Source organism: Macaca mulatta, chromosome 10 (genome assembly GCF_049350105.2).
Source record: "Macaca mulatta isolate MMU2019108-1 chromosome 10, T2T-MMU8v2.0, whole genome shotgun sequence".
Lineage (NCBI taxonomy): Eukaryota > Metazoa > Chordata > Mammalia > Primates > Cercopithecidae > Macaca > Macaca mulatta.
Genome location: NC_133415.1, coordinates 72,856,625 through 72,874,794, shown reverse-complemented (window position 1 = coordinate 72,874,794; position 18,170 = coordinate 72,856,625). Strand labels below are relative to the sequence as shown.

The 18,170-nt window shown below is 39.0% G+C and overlaps 1 long non-coding RNA gene across 1 annotated transcript in view; it reads left to right on the top strand.

The window, feature by feature from the left end:
• Positions 1–3,727: 3,727 nt before the first annotated feature.
• LOC144331554 (uncharacterized) overlaps positions 3,728–18,170 on the top strand; it is a 44,040-nt gene continuing 29,597 nt past the window's right edge. Inside the window, exons 1-3 of the long non-coding RNA XR_013398835.1 lie at positions 3,728–4,512; positions 10,194–10,366; positions 11,035–11,130. This is a non-coding gene — a long non-coding RNA (uncharacterized LOC144331554). The remainder of the gene's footprint in view (positions 4,513–10,193; positions 10,367–11,034; positions 11,131–18,170) is intronic.

Here is an 18,170-nt window from a genome sequence, read left to right as displayed (position 1 = left end):
GCCTTTTGTCAGGTGGATAGATTGCAAAAATTTTCTCCCATTCTGTAGGTTGCCTGTTCACTCTGATGACAGTTTCTTTTGCTGTGCAGAAGCTCTTTCATTTAATTAGATCCCTTTTGTCAATGTTGGCTTTTGTTGCCATTGCGTTTGGTGTTTTAGTCATGAAGTCTTCATCCATGCCTATGTCCTGAATGGTATTGCCTAGGTTTTCTTCTAGAGTTGTTATGGTTTTAGGTCTTATGTTTAAGTCTTTAATCTGTCTTGAGTTAATTTTTGTATAAGGTGTAAGGAAGGGGTCCAGTTTCTGTTTTCTGCATATGGCAAGCCAGTTTTCCCAACATCACTTATTAAATAGGAAAACCTTTCCCCATTGCTTATTTTTGTCAGGTTTGTCAAAGATCTGAGGGCTGTAGATCTGTGGCATTATTTCTGAGGCCTCTATTCTGTTCCATTGGTCTATATATCTGTTTTGATAACAGTATCATGCTGTTTTGGTTACTGTGGCCTTGTAGTATAGTTTGAAGTCAGGTAGCATGATGCCTCTAGCTTTGTTCTTTTTGCTTAGGACTGTCTTGACTATATAGGATCTTTTTTGATTCCATATGAAACTTAAAGTAATTTTTTCTAATTCTTGAAGAAGGTCAATGGTAGCTTGATGGGAATAGCATTGAATCTACAAATTACCTTGGGCAGTATGGCCATTTTCACGATATTGATTCTTTCTATTCATGACATGGAATGTTTTCCCATTTATTTGTGTCCTGTCTTGTTTCCTTGAGCCGTGGTTTGTAGTTCTCCTTGAAGATGTCCTTCACATCCTTTGTAAATCGTATTCCTAAGTATTTTATTCTCTTTGTAGCAATTGTGAATGGGAGTTTGCCCTTGATTTGTCTGTCTGTCTATTATTGGTATATAGGAATGCTTGTGATTTTTCAACACTGATTTTGTATCCTGAGACTTTGCTGAAGTTGCTTATCAGCTTAAGGAGTTTTTGGGCTGAGACAATGGGGTTTTCTAAATATACAATCGTATCATCTGCAAACAGAGGCAATTTGACCTTTTCTCTCCCTATTTGAATACGCCTTATTTCTTTCTCTTGCCTGATTTCCCTGGCCAGAACTTCCAATACTATGTTGAATAGGAGTGGTGAGAGAGGACATCCTTGTCTTGTGCCGGTTTTCAAAGGGAATGCTTCCAGCTTTTGCCCATTCAGTATGATATTGGCTGTGGGTTTGCCATAAATAAGCCTTAATATTTTGAAATATGTTCCATCAATACCCAGTTTATTGAGAGTTTTTAGCATGAAGGTGTGCTGAACTCTATTGAAGACCTTCTCTGCATCTATTGAGATAATCGTGTGGTTTTTGTCATTGGTGCTGTTTGTGTGATGGATTACGTTTATTGATTTGAGTATGTTGAACCGGACTTTCATCCCAGGGATGAAAATGACTTGGTCGTGGTGGATAAGCTTCATAATGTGCTGCTGGGTTTGGTCTGCCAGTATTTTATTGGGGATTTTCACATTGAGGTTCCTCAGAGATATTGGCCTGAAATTTTCCTTTTATGTTGTGCTCTGCCAGGCTTTGATATCAGAATGATGCTGGTCTCATAAAATGAGTTAGGGAGGAGTCCCTCTTTTTCTATTTTTTGGAATGGTTTCAGAAGGAATGGCACCAACTTCTTCGGTAGAATTTGGCTGTGATTCTGTCTAGTACTGGACTTTTTCTGGTTGGTAGGCTATTAATTACTATCTCAATTTCATATCTTGTTATTGGTCTATTCTGGGATTTGACTTCTTCCTCCTAGTTTATCTTAAGATGTGTATATGTCCAGGAATTTATCCATTTCTTTTAGATTTTCTAGTTTATTTGCATAGAGGTGTTTATAGTATTCTCTGATGGTAGATTGTATTTCTGTGGGATCTGTGGTGATCTCCACTTTATCATTTTTATTGTGTTTATTTGATTCTTCTCTCTTTTCTTCTTTATTAATCTGGCTAACAGTCTATCTATTTTGTTCATCTTTAAAAAAACAGCTCCTGGATATACTGATTTTTTGAAGGATTTTTCATGTCTCTATCTACTCTCTGATCTTAGTTATTTCTTGTCTTCTGTTAGCTTTTGAATTTGTTCACTCTTGCTTCTCTAGTTCTTTTAATTGTGATGCTAGGGTGTTGATTTTAGCTCTTTCCCGCTTTCTCCTGTGGGCATTTAGTGCTATAAGTTTTGCTCTAAACACTGTTTTAGCTGTGTCCCAGATATTCTGGTATGTGCTGTTTTTGTTCTAATTGGTTTCAAAGAACTTATTTATTTCTGCCTTCTTTTCCCTATTTACCTAGTGGTCATTCAGGAGCAGGTTGTTCAGTTTCCATGTAGGTGTGTGGTTTTGAGTGAGTTTCTTAATCCTGAGTTCTAATTTGATTGCACTGTGGTCTGAGAGACTCTTTGTTAAGATTTCCATTCTTTTGCATTTGCTGAGGAGTGTTTTACTTCCAGTTATGTGGTCGATTTTAGAATAAGTGCTATATGGTGTTGAGAAGAATGTGTATTCTGTTGATTTGGGGTGGAGAGTTCTGTAGATGTCTATTAGGTCTGCTTGGCCTAGAGCTGAGTTCAAGTCCTAAATATCCTTGTTAATTTTCTGTCTTGTTGATCTGTCTGATATTGACAGTGGGGTATTAAAGTCTCCCACTATTATTGCATGGGAGTCTAAGTCTCTTTGTAAGTCTGTAAGAACTTGCTGTATGAATCTGGGTGCTCCTGTATTGGATGCATATATGTTGAGGATAGTTAGCTCTTCTTGTTGTATTGATCCGTTTACAGTTATGTAATGCCCTTCTTTGTGTTTTTTGATCTTTGTTGGTTTAAAGTCTGTTTTGTCAGAGATTAGGATTGCAATCCCTGCCTTTTTTTTTTCTTTTGCTTTCCATTTGCTTGGTAAATTTTCCTCCATCTCTTTATTTTGAACCCATATGTGTCTTTGCACGTGAGATGGACCTCCTGAATACAGCACACTGATAGATCTTGACTCTCTATTCAATTTGTCAGTCTCTGACTTTTAATTGGGGCATTTAGCCCATTTACATTTAAGGTTAATATTGTTACGTGTGAATTTGATCCCATCATTATGATGCTGCTGCTTATTTTGCCCATTAGTTGGTGTAGTTTCTTCATAGTGTCGATGGTCTTTACTTTTTGGTTTGTTTTTGCAGTGGCTGGTATAGGTTTTTCCTTTCCATATTTAGTGCTTCCTTCAAGAGCTCCTGTAAGGCAGGCCTGGTGTTAGCAAAATCCCTCAGCATTTGCTTGTCTGTAAAGGATTTTATTTCTCCTTCACTTATGAAGCTTAGTTTGGCTGGATATGAAATTCTGGGTTGAAAATTCTTTTCTTTAAGAGTGTTGAATATTGACCCCCACTCTCTTCTGGCTTGTAGGGTTTCTGCAGAGAGATCTGCTGTTAGTCTGATGAGCTTCCCTTTGTGGGTAACCCTATTTTTATCTCTGACTGCCCTTAACATTTTTTCCTTCATTTCAACCTTGGTGAATCTATCAATTATGTGTCTTGGGGTTACTCTTCTCATGGAATATCTTTGTGGTGTTCTGTGTATTTCCTGAATTTGAATGTTGGCTTGTCTTGCTAGATTGGGGAAGTTCTCCTGTGTAATATCCTGAAGTGTGTTTTCCAGCTTGGTTCCATTCTCCCCGTCACTTTCAGGTACACCAATCAAATGTAGGTTTGGTCTTTTCACATATTCCCATATTTCTTGGAGACTTTGTTCCTTCTTTTTCATTCTTTTTTCTCTAATCTTGTCTTCATGCTTTATTTCATTAAGTTGATCTTCACTCTCTGATATCCTTTCTTCTACTTGATCAATTTGGCTGTTGATACTTGTATATGCTTCACGAAGTTCTCATGCTGTGTTTTTCAGTTCCATCAGATCATTTATGTTCTTCTCTAAATTGGTTATTCTAGTTAGCAATTCCTCTAACCTTTTATCAAGGTTCTTAGCTACCTTGCATTTGGTTAGAATATGCTCCTTTAGCTCGGAGGAGTTTGTTATTACTCACCTTCTGAAGACTACTTCTGTCAATTTGTCAAACTCACTCTCCATCCAGTTTTGTTCCCTTGCTGGCAAAGAGTTGTGATCCTTTGGAGAAGACACATTCTGGTTTTTGGAATTTGTAGCCTTTTTGCACTGCTTTTTCCTCATCTTCGTGGATTTATCTACTTTTGGTCTTTGCTGTTGGTGACCTTTGGATGCAGTTTTTGCATGGCCATCCTTTTTGTTAATTTTGATGCTATTGCTTTCTGTTTGTTAGTTTTCCTTCTAACAGTCAGGCCCCTCTTCTGCAGGTCTGTTGGAGTTTGCTGGAGGTCCACTCCAGATCCTGTTTGCCTGGGTATCACCAGCGGAGGCTACAGAACAGTAAAGATTGCTGCCTGCTCCTTCCTCTGGAAGCTTCTTCCCAGAGGGGCACCCACCAGATGCCAGCCAGAGCTCTCCTGTATGAGGTATCTGTTGACCCCTGCTGGGAGATGTCTCCCAGTCAGGAGATATGGGGGTCAGGGACCCACTTGAGGATGCAATCTGTCCCTTAGTAGAGCCCGCGTGCTGTGCCGGGAGATTAGTTGCTCTCTTCAGAGCAGGAAAGTTTCAGTCTGCTGAAGCTGTGCCCAGAGCTGCCTCTTCTCCGAAGTGTTCTGTCCCAGAGAGATGGGAGTTTTATCTATAAACCTCTTACTGGAGTTGTCACCTTTCTTTCAGAGATGCTGTGCTCAGAGAGGAGGAATCTAGAGAGGCAGTCTGACTACAATGACTTTGCAGTGCTGTGGTGGGCTCGGCCCAGTCCAAGCTTCCAGGTAGCTTTGTTTACACTGTGAGGGGAAAACCGCCTACTCAAGCCTCAGTAATGGTGGATGCCCCTTCCCCTACAAAGTTCGAGCATCCCAGGTTGACTTCAGACTGCTGTACTGGCAGTGAGAATTTCAAGCCAGTGGATCTTAGCTTGCTAGGCTCCATGGGGGTGGGATCTGCTGAGCAAGACCACTTGGCTCCCTGGCTTCAGCCACCTTTCCAGGGGAGTGAACAGTTCTGTCTTGCTGGCATTCCAAGTGCCATTGGTGTACAAAATAAACTTCTGCAGGTAGCTCAGTGTCTGGCCAAATGGCTTCCCAATTTTGTGCTTGAAACCTAGGGCCCTGGTGGTGTAGACACCTAAGGGAATCTCCTGGCCTGTGGGTTGTGAAGACTATGGGAAAAGAGTAGTATCTGGGCTAGAATGCTCCATTCCTCAAGGCACAGTCCCTCATGGCTTCCTTTGGCTAAGGGAGGGAGTTAGCTGACTTCTTGCACTTCTGGGGTGAGTCAATGCTCTGCCCTGCTTCTGCTCGCCCTCCATGGGCTGTACCCATTGTCTAACCAGTCCCAATGAGATGAGCTGTACCTCAATTGGAAATGCAGAAATCACCCTCTGCATTGGTCTTTCTGGGAGCTGCAGACTGGAGCTGTTCCTTTTTGGCCATCTTGCCCGGGAATCATGATTTTAAAAATAAGGCACATTACAGTATTATAGCTTTAAGTTGATAGAGGATAAGTTATTAATGATTTTTGATTATTGACTTAAATTATCTCATCCATTGATATCTTCTTACTATTTAAGAAAATATTGAATACTCTTCAATATTACTGTGGTTGATTCAGGAGGTTCTTCTTGAGGGTTCAGCATGTAAAACTTGGAGCTGCTATAAGGCAAGGTGATGTAGAGGTCAAAAGAGAACAAAGATTATTTTTCTGAGGACTTCTGGGTAGCTCTGCTCCTTTACGCAGAGTCCCAGAAACCGTATCACTGTATTCCTCTGCCTTTACATATCCTGTGAAGTATTTTTGCATACCTTCTCTTATTCAACCTTCCCCAAAGCACTATAAGCATCATCTTTACCTTAAAGGCTGAGGATTGAGGCCCAGAAGACATTGAATGACCTGCCCAATGTCAATCAAGGAAGACACAGAACTGACATTGAAATTTGGTCTTTAGATCCCAAATCCACAATTATCCTCCTAGAGCACAACTCCGTATAGTATGCCTGAATTGTCTCATTTGTTACAGCCTCTTGACTTTGCCATTTGTTCAAAAGGCAAAGTGGTTGGATGAATAATAACTAAGTAAAAGGTATGTGTAAGAAAGCAAAAGAAAACACGTTTGTTTTAAGAAATCAACATGCCAGAGTTTGACAAAGTGCTAACTGAATGCTTCTGTTTGGTTATAAGGTATTTGGGTTTGTCTTGAAATAAAATACAGGGATGACTTTAGCACAAAGGAATTTTCTAAAAATTTCAATTCATTGGCTAAACAAAGCATATTATTTTAATAGGAATAAAGTCCACATGAGTATTGCATACAGATAATTTTTCACCAACAAACTGCATTATCCCCATGCCTTAGTGACGTCCTGGACTAGGAATTAAATGACATCCACCGAATATCATGACAACAGTTAACACTGGAAACAGTTAACACTGGGAAGCAAAACCAAACAAAACAATCAACAGCAACAGTCAATTAACGTATTGTTTGTTCCACATTATCTCAAACATTTATTCTGATTTTAAATATCTTAATTGCCTCCTTTATTTGATGGAGAAAGTACTCAGTTGTGGACCATTTGAAGTGCTGCATTGATCCTTTCAGGTTGGAGAAATTTAAGTTAAACTGACAAATACAGTCAGTCTCAGTCTCTCTGTCTTTCTTATACATGTACACACACACACCCCGCCCCCATACACACTCGAGAACAAATATTGACATATGCAATGGGGCATGGTGAATACTTGATAAATAATTATTGAAGAAGAAAGATCAGTGAGATTGCCCTCTGTCTTAGCCATTCTCACCATAGCCACCCAGTGAGATGCACATTGACCATGGGTCACTATGCTGATGAGGAAAAGGCTTTATATAAGTGACAAAATCCCAGGGCAGAGCCATTGTGGGGACATTATAAGTGGGTAGTAATCATCTGGAGACCAGAGACATGTCTGACACTTGCTCTATATCATCCACACTATCTAACACTATCTAACATATCTAGCACCTAGAAGATGTTCAATTAGACTTCCTGACTGGCAGAGTGAGAGAACCAATGTCAACTACTTTCATTGTCTGATACTGGTGAAGTGGGAAGGGAGAAAGGTTGTGTAGCAAATATGTATGGAGTAAATGGAAGTCAGGAAAAAAGTGAATATTTTCACTTTTACCTCTCCCTTCTATGTTTTTTCTTAGAGCATATATTAATAATTATAATAATCAATGTTTGTATTGGAATATGGTTTATTATGTAACTTATACCAGTTATTATTTACCACTATTTTTACATTTCTTTATGTACAATTATAGCACATTTATAAATAATACACGACATATCCATTAGATACTTATGTGTAAAAGTTATACATATTCAACATTTAACTTCAAAGTCAGATCCTGTAATATGAGAAATTTTACTAAATGTAATGCTCTAGTCCAGTGACAATAAAACTTATAACATGGAGTTGATTCTCCCGCAAAGGCAACTTCCTTTGCCTTCTTAGCGGAAGTGAAAACTTTGACCTAATGAAATGGTAAAACAAACCCCCACTTACATTCAGTTGCCAACAAGAAGGTCCACAGCCCGAACACAGGAACTGAGCACAGGAAATTCAATATTTGTTTTGCATTATAAGACTATTGGAGCCATAAAACTATTTTTTTTAAATTTTTGATTATTAGAGATTTGAACGATGTTTACATGCAAGATACCAGTCCATAGAACACTATATACTGGCAGAATGCCAGCCTGTACACATACAGCCTCTATTGTGTGCACAGACAGTGGCCATTGGGCTTTGGCTTTTATAAATTGAATTAACAAACATTTAATGGAAACCAGGTTTAACAGATAGCTTGGCCAGATTGAGGAGGAGGTTTTTTTGTTGATGATTTTTTTTTTAAATTCCTTCCCACTGACAACTGTTACAAAAGCAGACAAATATTAACTCTTCATCTTGTCTATCAACTCATAGCAACACACATCTCTTGCATCTACTTAATTTTTTATTTTAAATTTTAATTTATTTATTAATTGTTTTTACAATTTTGGATTCTCCCAGACATCCATTTGCTTCTTACCTTCAAACAATGAGCTCCGATATGGTGGTCATGGGCATTGTGGCTGGGGTTCTTAGGAGGTGGGTGTACAGAATTGAATCCACAAGTACTGTTTTCTTGCCAGTGAACACTTTGAAAGACACTGAGAATAAATTGTTAGGGCTATAAAATCTATATCCTCTTATCACATCTACTCTGCGGGATAGACTTTTCCACAGTGGCTTGTGGAATCAAGGGTTCCTGCTCTGTTTTCACTGTCAAGTCCATCAAAGGCACAGAGTAGCCCCAGAACATTAATGACTACATGAACACTTATAAGGTTCAATTTCTATTCATTCACTCCCTATGGTGAAATTAATTGTCATATATGCATATGAAATATGAAATCCTACTGTGCTTTATTAATATAACTTTATGGAAAAGTTTGTTTTGGAAAACATTAACTTATATGCCAAATTCAACAATACTTTTCATTATAAATTAGTGTCTTTATTCTGAATACTTACAGTAATTCTCCTTGAAAAAAATCTTCAAGAATATAACTCCTTGTTATTGATGGTTTGTGGTAGATTTAGGGTTGTCAGATAAAATAGAGGATGACCAGTTACAATTAAATTTCAGATAAATAAGGGTTTTTTAGTATAAGTGTATCTCTAGAAATATGCAGGACAAAAATATTCTTTGTGTATGAAATTCAGATTTAACTGGGCACCTTGTATTTTTATTTGCTTAATCTGGCAACTCTAAATAGATTGTAAATGTCTCCAGCCATCAGAGTTTAGGCTTTTCATTGTCTAATACTTGCCCGGCTTGCATGATGACCTCTAATAATATAAAATCTTACTAAGAATAGAGATTTTTAAGTTTGGTTCAAAGCTCTCTACATTTACTTAATAGACACAGTATTCTTAGGCACTATTTTAGAGAGTATGAGTCATATTTGATAATATTGAAATTGATTATGGGACATTTTTATGAGTCATTTCATTGTTCTTTAATCAAAAAAGGCAGTGGGATGTCAGGAAACGAGGAGCAAACCAGAATTCTGGAGATCTGAGTGCTAGTTTTGTCTCTGACTCAAACTATCCCTGGGTCCTTCTATTACCTGTGATTGTGAATATATCAATGACTGTGGTGGATTCATTGCACTAAGGACTCCAATTATTTTCCCCTTCCTGCGTTCACAACTCTGACAAAAAAGGATGGTGGAGCCTATTTGCCTACCCCTTGATTCTGACTGTGGCCATGTGACTAGTTTTGGCCAATGAGATATTAGCAGATGGAACACATGCAGAGGCTTGAAAACCAACTTCACTTCTATGTTTCTGCTTTTAACTATGTGCTTCTGCCTTTGCTAGGAGAACATGCCAGGACTGGCCTGTTGGAGGGATGGGAGAGTGAGGTGAGGAGCAATATTTAGGTTTTATGCATTCCTGACTCTCACCCAAGAGAGAAAATAATCAGATTGACAGATTTCACTTTTCTCCAAGACTCATTACTCATTTGTTGTGTGTAGATTTCGGCAGGGGTTCAAGAAAGCATATTGATGCATGTATGTTGCAGTCTTAATGCAAATCTGATCTGGCCTTAGAACTCTGGGCATACCAAGAACCTAAGGGTAAATTTATTTTTCATACTGCATTATCCCTTTGAAACTTAAAGAAAGACAAGGAGGAATATAGAATAAAAAGCAGATTAAAATGAAGGGTGCATGCTGAAAGCTGGTTGGTCCATATGGTAAGAGTTTTATGGGCATCTTAAGTGGGACATGTGAGGGTGTTTAGGTGTTCATTAGTGTGGTCATGAGATTGGCTGAGTTTGGAAATGAATGCTGAATGGAACTTATTTCACCTAACTGCATGTCCAAGTTTCTATGACTCTCTGACTTGTTATTTACAGCCATCAACAAACAGAGTAGGAAGATATGAATGTTTTTGTTTGCCATGCTTGACAGAATGTTGAATTAATATCTGAGCTCTACATGTTAGCAACAGAACTTTTCGTCCTGATTTACAATTAAAATATTTGATTTGTTTCCATTTCTTCCAGGTTAATTGAAAAGCTAGGATCATCCAGATCAGACCCAGCTGGATGTCTTATACCTCCTCTTCTTTGTCAGTAGACTCCTGAGTTACTAAGTTCAATAAGAAAGGAAAGGGATGGAAAGGAGTGCCTCATTTCAGGTGTAAGCCTTTATGATGTCTTCATATACTCCTGTACCAGTAAGTAAATTGAAGTTTTACAGAAGGTTACAGCCCAGGCTTAAATAAAACATGCAAGGTACTATAAACCTAAATTCTCATCAGACTTTGACAAGGGTTCAAGAGTGTATATTCAGAAACCTGTGCATATAATAGTAATAATAATAATAGTAATAAAATTCACATTACTAAGCAGCTCTAATCTAAATGTCAATATAACTCTAAATAATATAAGCAGATGAAAGCAGTGTGCATTTTCTTCAAAGTTTCTAACTTTGGAAGGAATTCCTAGATATAATAGGTATGTGGGAAAAAAAAATCGTGTTGACAGCACAACAATTCATTCACTTCCTAACATGACTAGTCATGTACTGTACTTTAGTGCAAACAATAAGGTTATTGTTCGGATGGGAAAACAAGCAATTTGTTGGAAGGTGAAAATGTTCTATAACCTGATTTTATTTTGGCAGGCTGCACGTCATTTTTTAGTCTTAAAAGATGTATTTAATAGACACACGTTTAAAGATTTGGCCATTTGTGAAAGCAAGGATTCCTTCTAGTTTTTTTACTGTTTTTGTGTGGGATTTTTTTTTGCCTTTTTATTTTTATCTGTTTAGATCCAGTGGCCTAACATTCTGATCAAGGATAGCAGGGTCCCAGATAACACTGTCTGTTCTATTTCTCTCTAGGGTGCAAGCGTTGGAGGTTTGTGGTTGGAAATCCTTCAACGGTGACAATATGCCAATGAGTTGATATGAACCAAGACTGGATGAATGAAGCTACTGGTAGGTTCGGTTTATGCTCCAATTAAGAGGACTTTGCCAGAGCAGCCTCATGGTTGGGGCCACCTCCTTTCCTTATTTTGCACCACTTTGTTGACTGACTATGGTCCAATAAGAAGTGGAGCAGGGAGGAGAGAAGAAAGAGCCAGGTACTTTGAGAGAAACGATAGAAGTTTCCAAGGCCTTGCATCATGTCTATTCCCACATTTCTGAGCTCTACAGAATTAAGGCATTCTGTTTAAGTTAATGGTGTCTGGATATTTGCAAGGTGGCTTTGGGGGTCCTTAATGATCTCCGAATAAATACCACTCACATAATGTTTAGAATCTATTTTAAGCAAGACACCTGAATTTAGTCTGAGGTTTTTCTGGAAGTTTCTAAACCTAAAGACCTGTTTATGTTTTTCTTTTTTGTGGGGGAAGGGGTTGCCTTTTAGTTTTAAAAAATACCCTATTTGTATTTTCTTCCTTTGTTTTGTTTTGTTTTGTTTTGTTTTCAGTGGCATGATCATAGCTCACTGCAAACTGGAACTCTTGGGCTCAAGCAACCTTCCCACCTCAGCCTCCTGAGTTGCTGTGACTTTAGGCATGTGCGGCCATGCTAGCATAATTTTTTCATTTTTTGTAGAGATAGGATCTCACTCTGGTGCCCAGGCTGGTCTCTAATTCCTGGCCTCAAGCAGTCATCCCACTTCAGCCTCCCTAAGCACTAGGATTACAGGTGTGAGCCACTATGCCTGGTCCTGTATTTTCTGTCCAAGCAGAGAATGGCAGGCACCTAGCCCTTCCAGGCCACCTTTTCCCGCCAAAAAAAAAAAAAAAAAAAAAAAACTTTAGGTACACACACACACACACACACCCTGTTAATAAGCTCTTCCCAACCTGCTCCTCTCAGTTTCCATCCTTCCATCCTAGTGTGAAATATCAAAATATCTAAGAAAGATTTAAGGCAAGTTCTTAACTAGAAGGGGCTGGATTTCCAGCTCCTTATATTCTGTCTACAGAAACTGCTGTGGGCGCCGTGGTCAGACGAGATGCTTCTTCCTACATTTGTTTATAGGTTCCTCCCAAACATTTGGATCACTCTGGTTTCCATTTGAGTGTCTGCGGCTGAGAGCAACCATGTGAGCAAAAATAGTCCAGGGGCAAAACAAACTCAGACAGGCCGTAGTGTGCAAGGAACTGCAGCCTGAAATATCTGCATTGTCATCAGTCAGTGCTAAAAGGAGGTCAGTGATGTTTCTGGATTTGAGGCATAAGCAGGATATGGAATCTTGGAAGGTTTTATTCTATTGATATCCATGTGATTTGGGGGTTTTTGCTAATAGTTCTTGCTGCTAACTTTGAGTGCCAGAGTAAATAACAGTGGCCAAGGAAAAAAGACCTCTGGAGCTCATTTAAAGAAAAATGAAAGGAGTTTTTTCCTGCCAACCTGGGCTTCATCTTTCAACCCACAATTAAGAGAGATTGAGACTGAGACAGATATGCTGCAGTCTGGCAGACAGTTTGTAAAAGAGGAGTAGTCATTTTCAATTTAATTTTTATGTATTGGTCTTGATGACTGACCTGATGATTATCGTATTATTGGGTGTTTACTATGTGCCCCTCATTAATTATGACATTTAGTTCCCTCCAACAATACTTACAAGTAAATGCTGTTACTGACCCCAATTTGCAGATAGGAGAACTGACGGATAAGCTATAAGTGGTTTGCCATTGATATATGGTTGGAATGTAGGGAAAATGAAGATGGATCTGAACTTCAGGAAGGTTGCATCCAAGTAACGTGCCTAGTAGTTACCCAACATTTTTGTTAATCTAGCCTTAGTTTCTCAACATACTTTACTTTTTCCCCTTTTCATGAGGCTACTCTGAAAATACCTGGGATCTAGATTAGAGAGTATGGAGAAATCAGTCATTGACATGGCTGTTAAAGTTTGAGGGATATTAGGGGATTTCAGTGGTTTCTGCCAACACTATCATCAATAAATGCAGATAATCAGGAACTGATTCTATCCTAATTTACACAGCCATCTTACTCTTGCTAAGACATATTTCCCTTTAATGTTTTTCCATTCAGAAAAGTAATTTCTGGGATTTAGAGACACACCATCTTCCGAGGAACTCCACAATCTTTATATCCAGATTTTTTTGGTATATAAAACTTGGTACCTGTTTGACCTTAGAAATGGCCTGTAGGTTAACTAATAGGATGAAGATGTCAGGGAGGAAGGGGACGCCGCCTAGCATAGTGATGATGATTATTGGCTGTGATACCACTAACCAAGTCCAAATATTGATGTTAACACTAATTTTTGCCTTTGGCAAGTTAAGTAGCCCTTCTATGCCTCAGTTTCCTTACCTGTAAAATGAGTGTAATAACCGAGCCTGCTTCATGGAGTTATGAGGTTTATAATGGGCATTTTAAGCATTTTAAATCACGTTCTTTACCAATACTCAATACAAATTAGATATTTTTACTCGTTCTTAAAGGTGTGACACTTCAGTGACACTAAAGTCACCAGGTGTAGATTGTGTGTACTTTCTGAACAAAATATTCTAGAGTTTTGCTTATCAGTGATATAAGATTTTCTGTGTTCCATGCATTTAATTTCATATGTAGATGGCATTGCCTCTCTGCAATTAGCCAGGTTGGAAAAATAGGTGTCATTTTCAGAATCTCCTTCTTCCTCCCTCTGTGCATACAATTTGCCACTCAAACTTATAGACCATCCCTCTGTTGTGACTCTGAAATTGCCTCCTTTTTGTCCACCAAGTTGAAACTACTTGGCATCTAGTGCAAACCAGTGTCCTCATATCCCCACCTCCTGCTCCCACATGGATCCACCTCTTACTCAAAGCCTCTTGGCAGCTGTTCTATATGAGATTCCTTTGCCCTCTCAGCTGCCTTCTGCAGTTTCTTCAGATGCCCTAACTCCAGCCATAACTTTATCCCTTCTACTCACTTTCATGGCCCTTTCATTTCTTAGCAAATTCTTATTTCCCACCTGTACTTGAGGTCCTTCAGACTTTGCATTATCCCCCACTTCCAGAGTGTGCCCCCATCCTGCATATTATTAATAATTTCACATTTCCTTTGCTCTTCACTCAGTTTTGGGACAGGTCTAGCTCTCTGAAATCCAGCGTTGCTCAGAGTTATGGTCCATAACCTTGCCAAGATGGGAATATGCAACATTTTCTGTTAGACCAGTGTCTTTCATACTTTACTCTTTCAGGGATTTGACTGAAACAGGAGATTCTAGGTTAGTAGGTCTGGGATGGGGCCTGAAATTCTGTATTTTTAACAAACTCCCAGGTGATGCAGCAGCTGCTGCTGTATCTCCTACGGAACCTCTTAATGTTTCTCTCTGCCTTTCACCCTCACTCCTCCATCAGCTCTGCTGCCAGAGCTGTTCCCTTAAATAATTCTGCTTAGTTATTATTAATGGTTCCCCATGGCTTATAGAAACAATCCAAACACATGTGTGGAGCATTCAAGGCACTCTACTTGAAATCCTACTGAATATTCAAGGACCAGATAAATATTAATAACAACTCCTCCGCAACTGACCTCTACTCCTTGTCAGCCTTCATCATCCCTCTGCACACAGGTTCCTACTTTGCACCTCTGTACTGCCCTTTCATTCCTTTACATTCATAGATACTAGGTGCTCTGAAGAGCTCATTGAGCATCCCCCACAGTCCCAGAATAAGCTAAGAGCTGGGGGTATAGCCAGCACTCACGAAGTGCCTGTTCACATGAATTGTGTTAGACTTTGAGTAACCAGGGCAAGGCCACAGGGGTTGGTCCAGCAATGGAGTCCAGGCAAATGATCATGATGAAAGGTTTTGTTATAAACCAATTAAAAAAAAAAACTGGGGAAGAGGTCAGTTGTAAATAATAGAGCTATGCATACCAGATGCAGAACAGAGAGGAAAAAGTACTAAGCCTCAACACTGAAAATTTTAAGCACTGATTGAAAATTACTACCAGCTTCCCTCTTTGGCAGATGGTATTTCTTGAAAAGTGTTGTTTCTATGACAACATGGATCTGAGAGAAGTATATCATTAATATCTGGGTGTTAGATTTGAGGGTTGGTAGGACATTATTGATTCTGTCTTCATGGTTTTATAAGAATATTTACCCAAGATTTTGAATCCCTTTCTTTTTCTGTCTTTGATAAATTCTTAGAACTCAATGGGTAATAATTCATTACTTCAAGGATGGGTGAAGATCCATTTTTTCCCATTATAATCTGCTTTAATTATGTATTTAATTATACTTATAAAATGTAAAGTTACAATTTTTTAAAGTATTACTTTTTTGTATACTAGGAAAAAGTGAACAGTTTTACAAATGAGTTTAGTTGTTATTATAATAATCCTGAATTACTGAGTCATTGGTTCAGACTCATTCTCTATGATTAATTTATAATCCCAGCAGCCAATACCTACTTTAGGAAATTAGGATTCAAACAAGCTTTCCGTTCTTAACATTATATGGATACATTCACCGGAAGCTGCAAAGACTCCTTTAACTCAGGACTTGCATGGAGGCTGCTGTGTAGGCAAACAGTGGCTCCCCAGATCCTGTTTTATTATTTGGTTCAGCCACTAAATAGTGTGTGATCTTAGACTGTCCCCCTTAATTCCCTGAACTTCAGTTTTCTCACATACAATAGGCTAGATCTGGAAGAAATTCATTCAATCAGAAGTATGTATGAGATGCTGGTAGACCAGGGGATATGCTTGTGTGATTAGAGTCCTGTCCTCCAGGAACTCATAAGATACATATATAAGTTGAGTAGATGAGAGATAGAATGCAATGGGAACTTGTGAGCTAAGAAGACAGGATTTTCCTAGATTCATGAGCTCTGTGTTCTTACCATATTGAGTTTTTAAAATTTCTGTTTTTTGTTTGTTTGTTTGTTTTGGAAACCGAGTGTCGCTCTGTCACCCAGGCTAGAGTACAGTGATGCGATCTCGGCTCACTGCAACATCTGCCTCTCGGGTTCAAGTGATTCTCCTGCCTCAGCCTCCTGAGTAGCTGGGATTACAGGAGTGCGCCACCATGCCAGCTAATTTTTTGTGTGTTTAGTAGAGATGGAGTTTCATCATGTTGGCCAGGCTGGTCTCAAACTCCTGACCTCAAGTGATTCTCCTGCCTTGGCCTCCCGAAGGGCTGGGATTACAGGCATGAGCCACCACGCCCAGCTGAACTTTTTAAATTTTATAAACACAGAAGCGTCTTTCCCATTCTGTGGTTTGGTGCCTTCTGCCTTTGCATAAATGTGACCTTTTTCTTTCTCTCTGCAACTCTTTCCTTTGTTTTTCTACCTTTTCCTGCTTATCCTTTACGATTTACCTCAAGAGTTACTTCACACGACTAGGTCTGGACATCCATAGCCCTCATCTTTGAATTATATCTCAGCAGCATATTATGGTATCTATTTATTTATCTGTTTTCTGACTAAATATAAACTCATAGGACGGGATCTTTTCAAAAACCTGTGATAGTAATAACTACTGCATAGTAGATACAATACATATGAATTAACCAATTAATGAATTAACTAAAAAGGGTCCATAATTGGTTAATTATTATTAGTATTATTATTCTTATTTTGAGACGGAGTTTTGCTCTTGTTGCCCAGGCTAGAGTGCAGTGGCACAATCTTGGCTCATTGCAACCTCTGCCTCCCAGGTTCAAGCAATTCTCCTGCCTCAGCCTCCCAAGTAGCTGTGGCTGGGGTTACAGACATGCACTACCATGCCTGGCTAATTTTTTATATTTTTAGTAGAGACAGGGTTTCATCAAGTTGACCAGGCTGATCTCGAGCTCCTGACCTCAGGCGATCACCCACCTTGGCCTCCCAAAGGGCTAGGATTACAGGCGTAAGCCACAGCGCCTGGCCCCAATAATTAGTTAATTACCGATGCTTGATAATGTCAGTACTTTATGTCTCTCAAAATATATCTCTTTATAGCTCTTAGGTCCTTGTTTACAGAGCTCAAATGATTTTATAGTGATGTGCATCATATAAGGTAGTATGTGACTGTAGAATTGTTCTATTTTGTAACAAAAATTCAAATAAGATGAGTTTTGGTTTGACACTTTATTCTTATTTCATTTATGCAGCCTTCACCTTGCCTCCCAGCTGTCTCTGACTTTGGACTCAGAACCTTGACTGAGTCTCTGACTCCTATTTGACCTTTCTCATATCCAGCTTTGATTTTCTTTCTGTTTAATGTATGTGTAATCTTTACCAATGCTTCTGTGACCTCCCCTGGTCCCTGAAACATGTATAGTTTAATTGCTCTTTAAGAAATTTACAGCACCCATGAATATAAAACTAATTGTTTGTTGGCTGCATATTTGTAGCCATTAAAGTGGGCAATATACCAACTTGTGGCAGGTAATCAATGACACTTTGAGAAAGAATAGACCCTCAGGTTTGGTGTAGTTAAGACAACCATTTGCAAGTTACTGCTTTATTTACTAAATCTCCACATATCTGAAGGATCATGGAGAGGAGGATAAGAGCCGTGTCACAGAGGTGTAAAGGACCAGGCATTCCAGCCAGGGCTACATCAGAATCACCTGTGGGCTTTTAAAGCATCAGATGTCCAGACCCTTTCCCCAGAGAATCTGACTTGGGAGGTCTGGGATGGAGCCATAGCATCATGGTGCGTAAAACCCCTACAGACAGCACTGACAAAGAGCCAGGGTTGGGAAGCTCTGTGGTAAACTTAAGACAATTAGGATAGATTTGTCCCAAGGACTTCATGACTCCCTCAAGGGATGGACAAAAGTTATTGCTTTTGAAAATGTGACCCTGAGGGCTTCCATTGTCTTTGTTTCTGAGAATATATTTTGATTTTAAAGCTGTTCGTGTGAGCTAACCAGTTTTCATGAGCACAAAAACAATGCATTAATTAAAGTCAACCATTAAGTTGAAGCAGAAATGCCAGTCTATGGACTTGTTGATTGTTGACAGATTGTAGCTGAGGAAGTAGAGCCAGTTCACAGCCTATGCATTGTA